The following is an 18,906-nucleotide window of genomic DNA, read 5'->3' as shown; positions in this document are numbered from 1 at the left end:
GACATTTGGAAACTTTCCCAAATTGAGGCTGCTGCACGTTTAAGGCAACTTGATAAGGAGAATTTGGAAAAAACATTGGCTGTTGTCGACAATGGCATGAACACGCTGTCAAACAGGATTTATTCTCTGTCAAATATAGTGTCATCTGCTATTGATATCACTCAGACTGATTTGTCCCGGTTATATCATGGGCAAACACAGCTACGTTCCATCATGCAGCTGGGTTGGGCATTGCAGACACTGAGAAGTGGCCACATTCCATGGAAATACATTAATGGGAGTGAACTATTCGCTGCTTTTAATTTTTCCAGGGAACAAGAGACAATGGCTAAAAGGGAGGCTCGTTTCACCTTGCTTCAAGTAGAGAAGTTAGATAAGTTGCCCTTCACGGTAGCAGAGAGTCCTTCAACTATCTGGCTCTTACACGGCATTATTAATTTACCGTTTTCGACCTTTCGTTTCTCGAGCTGCCTGAAACATCTTGCAGTGGGACGATATGAACGGCTAGGAGATAGCTTTATTAAGGAAGAGTGGGAGTTGCCCTTTGAGTATCGATGTTTGAACGGTGAACAGGAGGTCTTTCTTAGCGGAAGTGAATGTGAGACTGCTGTTCTTCATTCTATGATATGCAAACAGGTGTCTCTTCACGGTCTTTGCAATGCGGGGGTCGCAAATTTGGCCTGTTTTCTGAAGGGTACTCCCGTCCCCTTGATTCGTTCAGTGTTTCATGTACTTTCTAATGGGAGTTATGTTCTACTGAACGATGACAGCTGTTGCGGCTTGCGACCTGGAATTGCCTACGCAATCTCAGTCACGAAGGGCGTTACGTGTTGTGGCCATGTTTTGTTTCCCCCCACACGAGAGATACAAGTATCTGAAATGTGGCCCCACATTGATACTATTAATGTGAACTATGACAAGTTGAGTAGACTAAAAGCGCTATTGTTTCAGAAACAGGTCGCCTTGACATCCGCAAAAGAGACGTATGCTCTCCAGATTGCGAGATCATCAGCTGAGATACAATCCCTTTTAAATACCGATTTCCCCAAACACTTTGGAGAGCTGGTATCCAGAATATTCAATGCTTCAAGCACAACTGGGATTGTTCATTTCTTTAAGGCTGTTGGGTCGGGTTTCGTGTCCATCTTCCAGACTGTCTTCGGAGTCATCCCATCAGCCATCCATTCTCTCTTTTCCAGTGTGTTTGGTGGCTTTCCAATTATTTTGGCTTTAATTGGCGGACTGCTACTGCTATTTTTTCTGATTCGCGGTGGTTGTTTTTTTTACAGCAAAACAGAGCAATGGAGCCGCTCCCGTCAACCCCGCTGTGCCGTGATCGCATGGTTCGGATCTTCGGTACACCTTTGCTGGTGGAACTAGAGTTTGACTGGTCATTGTCATTCCGGCCTCTACTCTGGTGTGTACAACCGGTATTCGGCTGCATATGGTGTCTCTTTGAACATCTGCCTATGGTCTGTCTTGCTGTTGCACCAACATCTCCTGTGGACCACGAGCTGCTGATGTCCCCGATGAGGGTTCATACACGGTCATGCCCCTTGAGACTGAGTTGCGCCGCGAGCCCACCTATGAGCCTTCTGTTATAAGATCTAACATGGATGAGGACACTGCAGCGAGTGTCGATACACCGGTGAATGTTGCTCACTTCTGCTCTGTGGATCCGTTTGTCCGTCCAGCTCTGGATTTCACTTCAGACGATGTTGACTCGTTTTTAAGATCCTTGAATGGTGACTTCAATGACATTCTTCAAGATCCTGCATATAACTCATGATTTGATGAATTTGCTTACCAGTTCCCGGTTCCAAAATAAGCGATTATACTAAAAGTTTGCTATACTTGTCATGGTTAATATTAACATCTCTGTATGTTTTTTAAAACAAATTTTAACACCCAGCAATTATTTTGTCATTAAGTACATTTTTTAGCTTGAGTTTTCGTTTTTGTTTTTTGACTTTTAGTTCAGTAGCAGCTTTTTTAGCGTTTGGGTTGCTTTACCTTCATCATACCTGTTACGGCAATGGGGAGGGTGTAGTGAATCCTAGTTTGTTTTAACGGGATAACAGGAGTTAGCTTAGCCGTAGGCTTGTAAACTCGTGCCCCCGTCACCCAGTGACTTTTAACCTACTTAGCTTGCTCTGTCTTAGTCCATTTAATTATTTATTTCCTTTAAGATGGCGGCCTTGTTTATAGTTAGGCCACTTGTTATGGGTTCTATTATCAGTGTCACTGCGCCAAGGCGTCAAGATCAAGCACGAAAGACAAACATACAGTAGGTATTCACACTTAGGGATTTTCCCTCTCTATACTTTCGAGGGATTGTTGATATTAATTGCCGTCCCAAGCATGCCTGTTATCTATTGTTATGAATAACACTTATGTCAGGGGACCTTGTAGATCTGTATAAATACAACACACTTTAGATAGATAATCAGAAGGATTCCGACCAGAGGGCATCGTCACCATCGCTGATACCAATGCTGCAGTCATCTTGACGCTGACCCAGTCTTCGTGTCCCTGCGGAGTCTGAGATAGAGTTCTGTATGGCAAGTAGTCTCTGGAAAGTTGTGTGGTGATTCCTACGTAGAGTGTGCTGTGGTAGTCCAGCTTGCCGGTGACGTGGCCCTGGATATCGGTTAAGGAGAAGCCACTTAAGAATCTTTTTGATCATCTTGAGTGTGTGGAAGCAGGAGGTTCTTCACATATTAGGGTGTAGTCTGAGTTGAGTTTAACTGTTCACCAAGTGGAGTTCCACAAAGGGTGCCATTGCCTAATATGATTACTTTTGTCTTCTCTGTGTTGAGTTAGAGGCAACTGTTTTTCATCTATCTAGTGATTTCAGACATGGAGGTTGGTAGAGGTGTTTGTTGTTTTGCCAGAGAGGGAGAGGTTGAGCTGTGTGTTGACTGAGCTGGATATAATTTTGATGATGTAGGTGCGAATGATGCTGGCAAGTGGGGCCATGCAGGAGTTGTATAGTGAGTGAGAATACTTGAGGCGTTTGGCAGATGAGATTGGTGGTGACCATAGTGAAAGAAGTCAAGCTGACTAGGTGTGTACTGTAAGGAAGGTCCTTGAATGCCAGCTTTATGTACACACTTAATTAGGATGGTGTGGTACATGCTGTGGAAGGCGGCACATAGATAAAAAAGGATGAGGACAGCGTGTCTCCTGTGTCCATGATCAGTCAGATGTGCCTGTATCGTCGATGACGGCTGTTTCAGTGCTGTGGTTGGCTCTGAATCTAGATTGTGATTACACATCCAATCCAGAATCGTATCCTAGCAACACACAGCCAGTGTACAGCAGAAAAGTTGCACTCATCTTGGGTTGTGCTTAACATATACTATCACTTTGAGAAATCAGATTGTTAGTTGAGGGTGGTGAAACCCTACTCAAGAAACTGCCACAATCCTTATCATGGTGAACCACAAAAAGTCACTAAATTAATCTGTGTTTAACCCTCTTGTAGATTGGCACAAAAACAGTCGCGCTTAACTAAGAGGCAATGTGTAAAGGCAATTTATGAACCACTTAAACCGCAGTAAAGTGGAAACACATAAAACCAATCAGTAGAACCGGAGTTATGATTTTTTAAATTTAAATTGCAAAATAGAGCCTCAAAAGATCAAAGTGACAACAGCAGATATCTAGTCTGTCAAGAACAGGGTAAAGTTGAAAGTTCAAGCTGACCGTGATGGAGAGCGGGCCAGATATAGTGTTCAGGTTAGTCCTGATGAAAAGGTTTTCTTCTAAAGCCCAGTACGAAGAGTTCCGTTCATGGTAAAGGAGGTCATGAGGAGCAGGGAGAGTGTCTTGGAGGAGGGTCACTTTAGCATGAAGAGCAGGCCAGGCATCAGGGATGGTTCTCGCTGTAGCGCAAAGATCCTGTTGGGCGTTGTGGACAGTCACTGCTGGTGCTTTGTGTTGGCAGTCACCGTGGGTTGTACATGCTGCAGTGTAAAATGCTGATCACGCACTGCACATCGTCACTGGTGTTTGTAGGTTCACCGGAGCTTCGCATCGGTGAGCAGCAAATTCTTGGCATGAACAGGCCTGTTCTCAGTCGCAAAGAGCCTCAAAATTTAGAATTTCTTCTTTTCTTCTAGGAGGTGCTCAACTGATGCCACAGCAAGGGTTCAGGTCAAGGAGGCAGGCACCTCTTATAGAACAGGTACTCACTCCAGCCCAGCTCAGGTAGGTCCAGTTGCAGATCAATGCAGGTCCAGGGAAGCAGGTCAGCTGAGCAATTGCATAGAGGCCTCTAAAGCCTGGTGTGTCCATGTAGCTCAGAAAAGGAGGCCAGCTAACTAGCCCTTGGAATCACTCAGATAGCCTGGGATGACGAATGCAGATCCAATCTTCATTCATAGACAGCAGGGCAGGGCTCAGACAGCAGGGCAGTCCTCTGGCAGCAGGGCAGTCCTTCTTCTGTAGTACCCACAGGTCCTGTAGTGTACTGTGGAGTTGGTCTGAGGGTCCTATTTTTTATAAATGTGCTAGCTTTGAAATGGGAGAAGCTTTGGAGTTTTCTGCCCACTAAGATGTTTTTGGACTTACCGCTTCCCTATCCTGGTCCCAGTCTATCTGCAGTCACAACTAATGTGAAGTTCTTTGTATGTGAGCTGAAGCAGTGTCTTTGAAGTGCAAGTAAGGAAGGCGACAGCTCATCCCCTCTCATCATGTCAGGATGGCCCATCCTCCCAACACCATATTGAGTGGCTGTTTGGGAGGAATACACAAGGGCCATCTGCCAACTATCCCTAGCCATGTGACCCAAGAAACAGGCTGCAGATACGAAATGTTTAGGATAAGAATATGGCAACTTTACAAAAGTGTAATTTTCATAATTGTGAATTAAAATCTGACGTTACCATTAAAGAGGGTTTTATATTACAATTCATCAGACACCAAACATAACACATTCCTATCTTTCCCGAACAAAACGTATCATTTATTTAATATAATAAGGTAACCCGATGTTATACTATGGGAGAGGTAGGCCTTGCAATAGTGAAATACAAATTTGAGAGTTTTTCACTACCAGGACATGTAAATCTTAAAAGTACCTGTCCAACTTTATAAATACACTGCATCCTGCTTTATGGGCTATGTAAGGCATATCCTAGGGTTGACTTCTATGTATTCAAAAGGAAGGTTAAAGTCTGGCAAAAGGTTAATTTTGCCAGGTCGAAATACTAGTTTAAAACTGCATGCACGTTGCTGCAATGGCAGGCCTCAGGTTTTAAAGGGCTACTTAAGTGGATGGCACAATAAGTACTGCAGGTCCACTAGTAGCACTTAATTCAAAGGCCATGGCATCTGTACTACCATCTTAACAGGGACTTAGAGGTAAATTAAAATTGACAATTGGGTGTAAGCCAATTTTACCGCATTTAAAGGAAAGAACAGAAATATTTTAGCTCTGGTTAGCAGTGGTAAAACGCAGAGTCCTAAAGTCAACTAAACCTAATTCAGTAAACCAGAGGGGTGAAGGTTAAAAGTTTTGGGTGACTCTGCAAAAAGGGCAGATCCAACATGACCCCTCCAGCCTAAAGCCAGGGAAGACTAATCAATACCTTGATGGGCTTCTTTCAGGACAATAGCCCTCGACTGCAGAGACCCTTGTCAGTATCATTTGCCCCCTGAACTCAGTTGGATTTCTCTGTCTGCACTCTCCTGAGCCACTGGACTGGCCTATGGGGAACCCTTTTCCTCACATGTGGCCCTCCTCTGTGAAGCACCTAACCTTATCTTGCTCACAGATGCATCCCAGTAGGTTGACAGTACCACCATGGACAACAAAATCCTTGATGGGCTTCTTTCAGGACAATAGCCCTCGACTGCAGAGACCCTTGTCAGTATCATTTGCCCCCTGAACTCAGTTGGATTTCTCTGTCTACACTCTCCTGAGCCACTGGACTGGCCTATGGGGAACCCTTTTCCTCACCTGTGGCCCTCCTCTGTGAAGCACCTAACCTTATCTTGCTCACAGATGCATCCCAGTAGGTTGACAGTACCACCATGGACAACAACATTATGTGGCCCATCCCACCCTTTGATTAGGCTTACGTCCTTAACAGAGGGAAAACTCGGCCCATAAGGACAGTACCCAACAAAGGCCACTGACAGTTGTCAGTTTCAAGAGCCAGGCTTAGGCCATCCAGTGCTCTCTGACATCTAAGGTTTCTCAGAGTGGGTGGCAACAGCCCCAGGAGTCAGGCACACTACTTCAGCTCTCTTTTCCACTAGTTCAAGGGTGGTAGCCTGAGACTAGCCACTCAGGGTATGTAGCCTGAGGCTAAACAGGTGCCTGTCGAGTCAGGGCTTTTAGTGGGGACCCCCCCAAAGTCCAACTGTCTGTGTCATGCAGGGGCCTGCTTTGTACAGGTCTTCAGCACTTTGTCTCTGTGACAACAAAGGGAGCACTTACTGGTCAGAAGTGGCCACACCTGGGTCAGCCTTAGTGTGCTCTGTTCTCAGAGCTGGCAACCCCTGATCCACTGGTCCTCCCACTGTGGACTGTTTACAGCCTCTGACACTCCATTTACACTTCTGTACTCTCCTGTTGGCAGTAGTACCCCCAGAAACCAAAGCTTTCAGGGAACCCTCTGTGGCCGCCTCTCCCACCTCTGGTGGTAATTAGTTTTCCAGAATGCAGCCAGTGGGCATCGGGAGACTAACTATGACCCTCCTCTGTGTTAACTCCCCACCCCATTCCAAAGACACAAGAGCCAAAGGGGGGAAGAAGTCCTTCCCATGGGCCTGAGTTACCCTACACACTTTGCCAGTGTAGTGCTCTAGGGAATCCAGTCTTCCACCACAATGGTCTGACTTGCACAGGTATCCCTTACGGCAATGACAAGGATCCCTTTAACTGTTACCTGATGGAAGTGACAACTCCCAGCCACAGGGATCACAAGTTTTCCTTTGGGATACACCTCCCAGCTAAAGGGCTCCAGTGTATGTTCTACCTTCTGCTCCTAAGGACTACCTACCCTAAGGCACACTAGCCAACTCTGTAGAGTTCCCACCAGTGAGTGGCTTCTTGGGAAAGAGTTTCTCTACTTGCATCCAAACTGGGAGCACTCAGAGCTACTAGACCACAGCCCACCGGCACCGCCTTCATATTTCTCTGAAGGGGCATGGGCCTTTCATCCACATCACTCTGGCACATGTCTGCGTCATCTTAGACCTCCCCCTCACTCTACTAAGGGGGAACTTGAATCAACCTTCTTGGGGTCACTCCCAGGTACCTTCTTAAACACTCTTGTGCTAACCCATAGGTCTGCCTCCTTTACAAGCTCTCACAATGAAAAGTAAGCTTACTATCTATCAAGTGTTGGCACAGCTCTGTAAAGCATGTATTGAAAATGTGCTCTCTCAAAATCAGACAATACAGCCCTTCATAATTACTCACTTAGCTGCCCTTTACCCAACTGGTTACTGCCTTGCTGAAGTAATCAATGAATACACCCAACTAGTTTGACGGCTTGAAGCTCTCCCTGAACTTTATGTTGTATTTTTCTGGTGTGAGCCCAAACTTGGTGACAAGAATAGCTTTCATGGGGGATACACTCCATCGGTCATCTACGTCTAATGTCAGCAGGGTATCCATCCCCATCGTGGGGATGTGTTTCCAGTGCCTCGCCACCTCGGAGCCCCCTCCAAACCTCTTATGGGACCCTAAGCATCGTTAGGGCTAACTCTTAAGCTGGAAACCATTTGTCAATGTCATCACAAACTACACAACTAGGCACCACGTCTTTAGGAATGTGGACTCTCTTCTCCCCATTTGACACTGTGGTTTAGCTGCCACAATTGCAGCTGGGTCCTGTGCTTTGTTTGGCCTTCAGGTCCAGTTCCTTAAGACACACTTCATCAGCCAACAAGATCTTTTTTTCTTCCAATAATCTTTCCCCCTCTACAGCCCTCTGGGCAGCTGCTTTTGTCATCCTGAGTTTGGCCATCCACAGCCTAAACTCTTTTTCTGCTTTCTTGGCTGCAAGTTCCTCTGGGTTCAGGTTCTGGGAATGGATTCTGTTGCTGGCCCTGGATCTGGCAGGGGCCCCTCTCACCTCTGGTGTCACAGACAGGGGGTTGTTATCCCCCTCACACTGCCCCCCTTCCATCTCCTCCTCTTGCTCTCCCTCAAAATCCACTTCCTCTTCCTTCTCTGTAGCTTGTAACTCGAGGCTATCCCAACAGGCAAAGAGGGCCCTCAAGAACTCCAGCTTCTTGAAGCTCCTCTTTGATGGAAGCCCCCTCTCCCTACAGAATCTTCTGAGCTCAGCTACAGTGTAGCTGTCCAGGTGTTAAGCTCAAACTCCACGTTTGCAGGTAGGGTTAAAGATGCACAACGTTAGGTGGAATAGAAGGGAATTTGGAAAAGGCAAACGAGATCAATCAAGTAGATTGTTTTTTAAAACCAATTGGTATTAAATTATTTATAATGGTATTTTTGTGTACACAAATCACTGTATGGCATCGTTCAAATACAAGTAATGTATGTCACTGCCAATGTGAGAAGCTGGGGTGTTAGTTGAGGGGATGAAATAATACTCGAGCAACAGCCAAACAGTGTGAAACACAGACAAATCACTAAATTAACCTGTGCTTAACCTTCTTGTAACTTGGGACAAACGCAGTTAGGCCCAACTTGAAGACAATGTGTAAAGTATTTATGCAGCATTCAAACAGCAATAAAGCAAAAACACAAGGAAAATCCCACACAAAAATGGAAAAATAGGGTAAATCGTAATAAATTATTGGACAACAAAAACAACAAAAACCCAATCAATAGAACCGAAGTTATGAATTTCTAAAGTTTAAAGTGTAAAATAGTTCATATAAAATTAAAGCCAACAGCAGTCATCTAGTTTTGCTGGGCCAAAGTAGAAAGTTCAGGTTGACCTTGACAGAGCGATGGCCGGATAGAGATCAGTTTACTCCTGATGAAAAAGGTACCTTTTAAAGTCTAGCACAAAGAGTTATGATTGCGGTGGAGAAGGCCACGTGGAGCAGGGAGAGTACTGCGGATGAATGTTGCTTAGTGCAAAAAGAAGGGTGAGCATCATAGACAGTCAGTGCTGAAGTGCAATGATCCTGTCAGGTGTTGCTGATGGTTGATGCTGGAGTTTTGTGTTGGCAGTCATAGCAGGATGGTAATGCTATAGCATGAAGTGTAGATCCCACGTTGTCAGTTGTCACTGACAGTTTCTGTAGTGTGAAGAGTCAGTTCTCAGAACTTAGCATTGGCAGGTGGCGTAGACAGCAAATTCTTGGCACAAACCGGCCCGCTCTCAGTCACAAACAGACCAAAACATCGGATTTTATCCTTTTCTTCCAGGAGGAGCTCAACTAATGCCACACCCAAGTGTCAGGATATGGAAGGTACGTCTTAGTAATAAGAAACTCACTTTAGCAGAGGTCCTCAGGGCTCAGGCAGATCCAGTTGCAGGTCCAGGCAGATCCAGTTCAGAAGGTCAGCTGGGCAGTTTTAGTGAGGCTTCAAGAGCTTGTGGTGTCCCTGTACCGGAACACATGATTCCAGCTAACTAGTCATTAGTGTCACTCAGGTAGCCTGGGATGAAGGGTGAAGGTTCAGTCTTCCCGCTCAGACAGCAGGGCAGGCATCATGCAAAAGGGCAATCCTCTGGCAGCGGGAGAGTCCTGTAATATCCACAGGTCAACCAGGAGTGTACTGTAGAGTGGGTTTGACAGTCCCATTCTTATACCTGGTGCACCATTTGAAATTGGAGAAGCTTCTGGAGTCCCCCCTCCCACATAGATACTTGGAATTTTCTGGTCCCTATCCTGGTCCCAGTTTGCTTGCAATTACAGTCGGCTATTGAGAAGTTCTTTGTATGTGACCTGAGGCAGGGACTGGGAAGTGCAAATAGGGCAGGTGACAAATCCACCCCTCTCATCAAGTCAGGGTGCCCAATCCTGCCACCATCCAGACCCTTATTGTGTCTGGGAAGAATACAGAAAGGTCAACTGACAACTACACCTGGTCATATGACCCAGGAAACAGGCTGTGGGCACCAAATGGTCAGAACAAGAAAATGACAACTTTCTAAAACTACTATTTACAAAATTGTGAATTAAAATCTGACTTTACCATTAAAAAGGGTTTTAAATTACAATTCCCCAGGAACAAACATGACATTCTACCTGCTTCCAAACAAAGGTTATCGCTTATTAAATGTAATAAGGTAATCCAATGTCATACTGTAGAAGAAGTAGGTCTTGTAATTGTGAAAAAAACACATTTAAGAGTTTTGCACTACCAGGACATGTAAAACTTGAAAGTACCTGTCCAACTTTTTAAATACACTGCACCCAGCCCTATGGGCTGTTTGAAGCCTACACTAAGGGGTGACTTACAAGTATCAAAAAGGATGGTTTAGGCCTGGCAAGTTTTTTTTTGCCAGGTCGCAATGGCAGTTTAAAACAATGGCAGGCCTGAGAGAGATTATAAGGAGCTCATAGCATAGTATGTGCTGCAGGTGCAGGCTGACTAGTACCATTTAATTTACAGTCCGTGGAGTACCACTTTACTAGGGACTCATACATAAAATAAATGTGCTAATTGGGTGTAAGCCAATCTTACCACAATTAACGAATTGGAGCACAAGTACTTTAGCACTGGTATCAGTGGCACAGTGCACAGAGTCCTAAAGCCACCCATAACAAATTTAGCAAAACAGGAGGGTGAAGGTATGGAGTTTGGGGTTAACCCTGCAGAGATGGTCAGGTCCAACAATTACATACATGCACACACACATTTAAACCACTCTATACATGAGCTTGCACCTGAACTCTAAAACACCAGCCTAAGCCCTCCTGCCCCCACCATATCTATTGTATGGTTAAACTATTGTCCTTTCACAACTGTGCATGTATCAGACTTCAAAATTGCATAAAGGTGTCAGAAAAACTATTGCCAGTGTTAAGTTCTTCCCTCAGCAAAAAAGATTCCCCTTTTCCTTGTACCCAAGTTGGTTGCAGCAGGGTCCTCACTCCCAATGGCTCTTGTGGAGGCTGTTCTTAGAACTTGCTTCTTCAGGTTTAACAGCTACTCAAGATGGTGGGTGCAAATCCTTGTGACGTCAGCGCACTAGTGTTTCAACCTTAGTCTCGTGCTGAAGCTTCCCTCTAAGCTGTTTCTCTCTGGGAGCCCTGGACTTCAACTGTCATCCTAAGGAGAATGAGCAGTGTTCCAGAGGCGCTTCGTTTTATAGAGAATTCTTCCAGTTTTGAGAAATTCATTCTTCTTATTATTACGGTGTGCACACCAGCTACTTTTTCCATTTTGAAGAAGCTGAATTTTTACCTTCTTCCAACAACTGGCTACTGGCTTTCTGAGGAGAATTTGTTTTGGCTTAACAGAACTTCAAGCAACTGCAGTAAGGAATCCTTTTGTATGATTTCCAGACTTGCCAATATATATATGTACATATATATTCAAGAACTCTCTGCTTTGCAGACTTGTCAGTGTTAGAGACAAACCTCAATGCTCAGACTAATTCAATTCCTAGAGACTGTGATTGAGAAAACTGAACCTTGAGAAGGAGTTTTCATTTCCTGTAAAATACATTAGTAGTTTGTATGTTTGTGAACTTTTGAACTGTTCTCCAGAGAACCTTGGAAACCTCTGATTCCTGGAGAAAAGAAGATATTTAGTTAACATTGTTCCCTTAGAGAGAGGCTGGTCTCTCAAAAGAGCCAGGTTAGGAGAACTATGGAATTGGGTGAATGTGAATGGCTGCACAGATGAACGCGCAGTAGAAATGTACTTATCTATGCTCTTATCACCTGACTGCAGGTCCTTCCTTTAAAGAAATCCCAATAAGAAGAAAGGTGCAGGTTTTCAGAGACACACACTTACTATCCTATCTTCAAGTGGGAAACACAGGCTGGAACTGGATTTGGAGGCAGTCTCTCTTTTTCTATTCCCATTCCCCTTTCTCCCTAGCAGAGGCAGGGTTCATATAATCAGTTAACGTCTGAGCATGCATATGTTGGAGGGAGTTGGGTAAAAGGCATCTGCTCCTGTGGGAGTTTGATTTAATGGGTAATCTTCTGACAGATTGAAGCGCCTAAAAATACCTATTTCGACCCGAGCAGAATGGCTTAAGGTTTAGATTTTAATGCCTTGTCGGCACCTATAGACAAAATGCAAAAACAGTTAACCCTTACCCTAGATGAAAAGAAAAACTTGAGAGGAAATAAAAAGATCACATGTTGAGACCCAACAGCTCATGGACAAATTAAATTACTTCACTTCTGGGGATACCGCAGGGACTAGTGAGGTTTCAGGTAAAACCTTCCCTACCTCTACCTCAGAAATATCCACACAAGTCATTCATTCCATCTCCCCTATTATTCCCCGGGCCCCACATGAACGTTTTAGTGGAGATCCTTACTAGGTGCAGATATTTTTAACCCAGTGCTCCTTACACTTCCTTTGTCGTCCTGTTATTTTTTACAGAGGATCAGTCAAAAATGGCGTTCATTTTGTCTTATTTGAGTGGAGACGCGGCTTCATGGTCCATGCACATGCCTTTGGTGTCACGAAATGACCCTATATTATATGATTTTGAAGTCTTTAAAACTGAATTCCTTTGAATCTTTGACCGCAGAACAATTTCCCAAGCCACAGATAATGAATTACTAGACTTAAAACAAGTTAATAGGGATTTGATCTCTTATCTGGCCCAATTCAAAAAATTAATTGTGGAGACTGGTTGGACTGACAGCAAAAGGGCTGTGGTTTTTTACCAAGGTTTATGAGAAGAACTAAACGATGCGCTAGCCCAAATTCCAGATAGACCTACTGATGTGTCAAAATTAATTGATCTTGTTTTTCATATTGATTAGCGTCTGTTTGAAAGAAAAGCTGAATGCAAGGGAGAATTTCATCCTATCCCTCCACGTTTCAATCGGAGTAAAGTGGAAGCTGACGCCTCCGACCAAGCGATTGGTGGTGTATTGTGTCAGAGGCACAAGGAAACAGGTCAACTTCACTCAGTGGCATTTCGATCCATGAAATTAACTCCCCCTGAAAGAAATTTTCCAATTGCTGACAAAGAGCTATGGGCAGTGAAGGATGCCTTTCAGGAATGGTGGCATTATTTATTAGGGGCTCGTCACATAGTCACTGATCATAAAAATCTTCAGTTTTTAAAGTCTGCTAAGACTGAGATGGTCCTTGTACTTTGCAGATTTTAATTTTACCATTACCTATAGAACTGGTTCTGCCAATAGCAAGGCAGAAAACAGAAAGAAGAAGGGTTTTAGAAAATCTTGAAAATGCTTTATATTTGCCAACTCATGAGTTGCAAGTAACTAGCTGCTACAAGCATGTCATGATAATCCTTTAGCTGGCCATAAAGGAATTTTGAAGACTACCAAATTAATTAAGAGGAATTTCTGGTTGCCTGCCATGATCCCTCAAATAAGACAATACATGCAAACCTGTGATAAATGCATTCGTGGAAAGACAATACGATTTGCTTCTGAAGGTGAGCTTCAGCCTCTTCCCATTGCACCATATCCCTGGCACACCATTACTATGGATTTGATTGTAGCTTTACCTTCAAGTCAAGGTTTTGACACAATCCTAGTTTTTGTAGACACCTTTTCTAAAATGAGTCATTTCATCCCTCTGAAGAAGGTTTCTAGAGCCTCTCAGTTAGCACAGTTATTTTCCAGCACATAGTGAGAGCTTATGTCATTCCAGTGGTTGTAATCTCAGATCGAGGTCCCCAATTTGTTTCCCAATTCTGGAGGGCCTTTATGAAACAACTTGGAATAGACTCAGGTTATTCTACCAGCTATCATCCGGAAATGGATGGGCAGACAGAAAGAGTTAACAAGGAGATAGAGCAGTACCTACGCATATATCTCCTGGACCAAGATAATGATTGGCCAGATTTAATTTGGACAGCAGAATTTGCGTACAACAATGCTATTCATGCCTCACCTGGTTATTCTCCTTTCTATCTGAACTCTGGTAGGCACCCAAACATTATCTTAGGAAGATCTTGTGGCTCGGTCCCAGTTGCGAATGACTTCAGTAAGAAAATTGAAAAGACCTACCGATCCACTAGAGAACACTTGACCAAGGCAAAGGTCTCTTACAAGAAACATGCTGACAAAAAGAGGAGAGGCAACCCTGGTTATTGTGAGGGTGAGAAGGTCTGGCTATCCACTCGACATGTACATTTCAGAGGGAGCATAAAATTCCAGCCTAGATATGTAGGACCCTTTAAAATAAGGAAAACTGTAAATCCAGTAACAGTCAAACTTGCCTTGCCCCCTCAGAATAAGGTTCATCCAGTATTCCATGTCTCGCTACTCAAAAGAAGCCCTCCCAATGTTAGGACAACCACCTCTCCAGATCCATATTTGGAATATGAAGTGAATAGAATTTTAGACTCAAAGTTAAAAAAATTATATGACCTTATTGATGGGAAAGGTTTTGGCCCAGAAAAAAAGGTTCTGGGACACCTTCCAAAATGTGCATGCTCCAAGGTTGATAAAGCAATTTCACGATACTTTCCCCAACAAACCTTCTGTGGGAGGGAGGTCTTTTAAGGGGGGGTACTGTCAGGAAAACTATTGCCAGTGTTGTTAAGTTCTTCCCTCAGCAAAAATGATTCCCCTTTTCCTTGTACCCAAGTTGGTTGCAGCAGCGTCCTCAATTCCGGTGGCTCTTGCGGAGGCTGTTCTTAGAACTATCTTCTTCAGGTTTAACTGCCACTCATGATGGTGGCTGCAAATCCTTGTGAGGTCAGCGCTCTAGTGATTCTACCTTAGTCTTGTGCTGAAGCTTCTCTTCCAGCTGTTTCTCTCTGGGAGTCCTGCACTTCAACTGTCATCCTGAGGAGAAAGAGCAGTGTTCCGGAGGCGCTTCGTTTCATAGAGAATTCTTCCAGTTTTGAATAATTAATTCTTTTTCTTGTTACGGTGTGCACACCAGCTACTTTTTCCCTTTTGAAGAAGCTGAATTTTTTCCTTCTTCCACCAACTGACTATCGGCTTTCTGAGGAAAATTTGTTTTGGCTTAACATAACTTCAAGCAACTGCAGTAAGGAATCCTTTTGTATGATTTCCAGACTTGCCAATACATATATGTACATACATATTCAAGAACTCTTTGCTTTACAGACTTGTCAGTCGTAGAGACAAACCTCAGTGCTCAGACTAATTCCCAGAGGCTGTGATTGAGAAACCTGAACCTTGAGAAGGAGTTTTCGTTTCCTGTAAAAGACATTGGTAATTTGTATATTTGTGAACTTTTGAACTGTTCTCCAGAGAACCTTGGAAACCCCTGAATCCTGGAGAGAAAAAAAGATTTTAAGTTAACATTGTTCTCTTAGAGAGAGGCTAGTCTCTCTAAAGATCCAGGTTAGGAGAACAATAGAACTGGGTGAATGTGAATGGCTGCACAGATGAATGCACAGTAGGAAGGTACTTATCTATGCTCTTATCACCCGACTGCAGGTCCTTCCTTTGAAGAAATCCCAATAAGAAGAAAGGTGCAGGTTTTCAGAGACACACACTGAATATCCTATCTTCAAGTGGGAAACACAGGCTGGAACTGGATCTGGAGGATGTCTCTATTTTTCTATTCCCATTCCCCCTTCCCCCTATCGGATGCAGGGTTCAGATAATCAGTTAAAGTCTGAGCACAAATTTGTTGGAGGGAGTTGGGTTAAGGGCATCTGCTCCTGTGGAAGTTTGATTTAATGGGTAATCTTCTGACAAAAAGTCATTTGTGGGTGAGTTTACACATAAAGAAGAATTAAGACCAGTACACAGCAATGTATCCAATACACAGCACTCGTTCCAAGAAAACTCAATAGTTTGATCTGACAGAAAAAATAATCTGTAGACCATTAAAAAGCAGAGGTATTGATATAAGATGTTAATATAATTATTTACAAGCAAAGAAAAAAAGAAAATATAATCTCAAAGATGAAGGGAAGAAAATAGCATAGGGCAAAAAACAGTGGAATGACTCACCATAACTGTTCCAATTCCCGGCTGCAAAGGCGAAGACGATATCTTGTAAAATGATAATCAGATAAGCAGAACTTAGTGCCTCGAGCCAAGCACCTGACCTAATCACAAGGAAATAACGAGTTAGTAGCAGGCACAAATCAAGGTTATCAATGGTTTAAGGAGGTAGGTATGCATACACACTCACGGTGCAATACACCTGCTTCTCTGTGCGTGCCTTGCTTCGCATATGCATGTAAAGATGAAGAGCGGACAGGCGAATTTCCTAGAGGCAGGCACCACGGCATTCCTGAGAGGTGTCCTACTACACTACGAAACGTAACCAACGATACAATGAAAGCACGCAGTCGTGCCAAGTCTACGTGATGACTCGTGCACCATGAAGTGGGCAGGCTAGGAGTTGGGCATGACAAAAACGATTGAAGATGGCAGTCATGTGTTACTAATCGCTTTATTTGTTGATGACTGCGGTTCATATTAGTGCTGTAGAGTGTCGTAAATAAATATGTAGAATTTAGGCTCAGACATGCCAAATTCAAAAACCTCACAGAGTGAGGAGGGGGCAGGGCCCTGGATGGCGTTGCCTTGTGCCAAGAAGGGCTTAAGAGGCACTTTTGCCTCCTCTACGTCCCCAAATCCCCTCCTCAAAAATAAAAAAAACAAGCTTGCTTAGGCCGCTGTCGATGGGCTGGTGTATTTTTACACCCAATAATGAACATCTGCATTTAACCCCTTTGCTTACCTGGGCGGAGCCTTTTTTTTTGATATTTGGGGCAGTTCACACTTAGGCCCTCATAACTTTTTGTCCACACAAGCTATCCACGCCAAATTTGCATCCTTTTTCCCCCAACATCCTAGGAATTCTAAAGGTACCCAGAGTTTGTAGGTTCGACCTGAAGGAGACCAAGAAATCAGCCAAAATACAGCTATATATATTTTATTTTGGGGGGAAATGGGAAAAAAGGGCTGCAAAATAAAGCATGTGTTTTTTTCCCTGAAAATTGCATCAACAAAGGGTTTGCAGTGCTAAAATCACCATCTTCCGGAACAGGCAGACTTGAATCATAAAACCACATTTTTCAACACAATTTTGGCATTTTACTGGGGCATACCCCATTTTTACTATTTTTGTGCTTTCAGCCTCCTTCCAGTTAGTGACAGAAATGGGTGTGAAACCAATGCTGGATCCCAGACCTCTAAACATTTCTGAAAAGTAGACAAAATTCTGAATTCAGCAAGGGGTCATGTGTGTAGATCCTTCAAGGTTTTCGTACAGAAAGTAACAGCTAACTTAAAAAAATATTGAAACTGAGGTGAAAAAAAAGAGCCATTTTTGTTCACGTTTTCTTCTATAACTTTTTCCAGCTATGGCAAAAGACATTTCTGAAAACTAGACACTTAAGGGGAACCCAGGATGGAGTAACTTGTGGCACTGTCACCAGGTTCTGTTACCCAGAATCCTTTGCAAACCCCTCAAAATTTGGCCCAAATAAAACTTTTAACTCACATTTCGGTGCTACAAAGTTCTGGAATCTGAGGGGAGCGACAAACTTCCTTCTACCCAGCATTCCCACAGATCTCCCAATAAAAATGGTACCTCACTTGTGTGGGTAGGCCTCCTGCCCACAACAGGAAATGCCCAAAACACTATGTGGACACATCAAAATTATCAATTACAAAACTAACTGTTTTTGCAGTGCGGGCACCTGCGTTTTTGGCACAGGGCTCAGCAGCCATCTAGGGAAACCTGCCAAACCCAGACATTTCTGAAAACTAGACACCCTAAGGAGTCCAGCGAGGTGTGACTTGCGTGGATCTCCAAGTGTTTTCTTACCCAGAATCCTCAGCAAACCTCAAATTTAGCTAAAAAAAACATATTTTCCCCACATGTCTGTGTGGGATCACCGCACCAGCACAAATTTCCTACCACACAATGTTCACCTCAGTCTGCTGATAAAAATTATACCCCACTTGTGTAGGTAAGCCAAGTGCCTTTGACAGGGAAAAGCCAAAAACATGTTGAAATTGACGGGGAACCAAAGAGGGTCCAAAAGAGCAGTTTGAAAAAAAAAATTTTAGGCTGACTAGTGGGGCAGAATTTTTATCGGTATAGATGCAACAATGCTGAGTGGTAGGAATTTTGTGGATTCCTGCAGATTTCTGAAGGTTCCATCACAAAAATGTGGGGAAAATGTGCAGGCAAATTTGGAGGTTTGAAGGGCATTGTGGGTAAGAAAATGGTGCAGGTGCATGTGAAGCACACCACTCTGGACTCACCCAGATGTTTAGTTTTCAGATGCGTATAGGTGTCATCGTTTTTTCTAGATGGCAGCGTACGAAAGTCCAAAAAGTGCAGCCCTCACCATTCTAAGCAGGACAATTTTGAGAGTTAGACAATCTCTCATGGCCCAAATGTAAAACCAAAATCCAAAATAATAAAATTTCCTCTTGCTTGCCGTTGGGATAAGATCTTTTAGTGTGCGGGGCGAGAGCTGAAAGACTGTTACCCCCTTCAGTTGGGGTGAGGGCATAACCAAGCCCATACTGGTTGGAGCAACCACCCCACTATTTTTTCTTCTTCTTTAATACCCTGGCAAATAGTAGGCTTTCTGCCCCCCTGGGGAGTGGATCAGGGGTAATTGCCTCATCTGCCTACCGGTGGGCAGAACAATTTTGTCTCCATTTATTTAGGGTGGGGGTATGGCTGTACCCCACCCTATTTTTTTAAACAAATTCTTCCCTGGTGTCTGGTGGGCTTTCTACCCCACTTGGGGGCAGATGGGACTTCCAAAAATAGGCTGATCTGCCTCCAAGGTGGGCAGAAATGGCCAACAGTAATGTGCCCACATGGGGAGCGAC

The 18,906-nt window shown here is 43.9% G+C and overlaps 1 long non-coding RNA gene across 2 annotated transcripts in view; it reads right to left on the bottom strand.

Moving 5' to 3' along the window:
* Positions 1-18,906, bottom strand: part of LOC138300621 (uncharacterized) — a 179,313-nt gene that overhangs the window by 90,989 nt on the left and 69,418 nt on the right. For both annotated transcript variants that reach the window (XR_011204973.1, XR_011204974.1), the window contains exon 4: positions 16,051-16,148. This is a non-coding gene — a long non-coding RNA (uncharacterized lncRNA). The remainder of the gene's footprint in view (positions 1-16,050; positions 16,149-18,906) is intronic.

Source organism: Pleurodeles waltl, chromosome 6 (genome assembly GCF_031143425.1).
Source record: "Pleurodeles waltl isolate 20211129_DDA chromosome 6, aPleWal1.hap1.20221129, whole genome shotgun sequence".
In the NCBI taxonomy this organism is placed as follows: Eukaryota; Metazoa; Chordata; class Amphibia; order Caudata; family Salamandridae; genus Pleurodeles; species Pleurodeles waltl.
The sequence above is the reverse complement of the archived record's forward strand: the minus strand, read 5'-3'. Positions and strand labels throughout refer to the sequence as shown.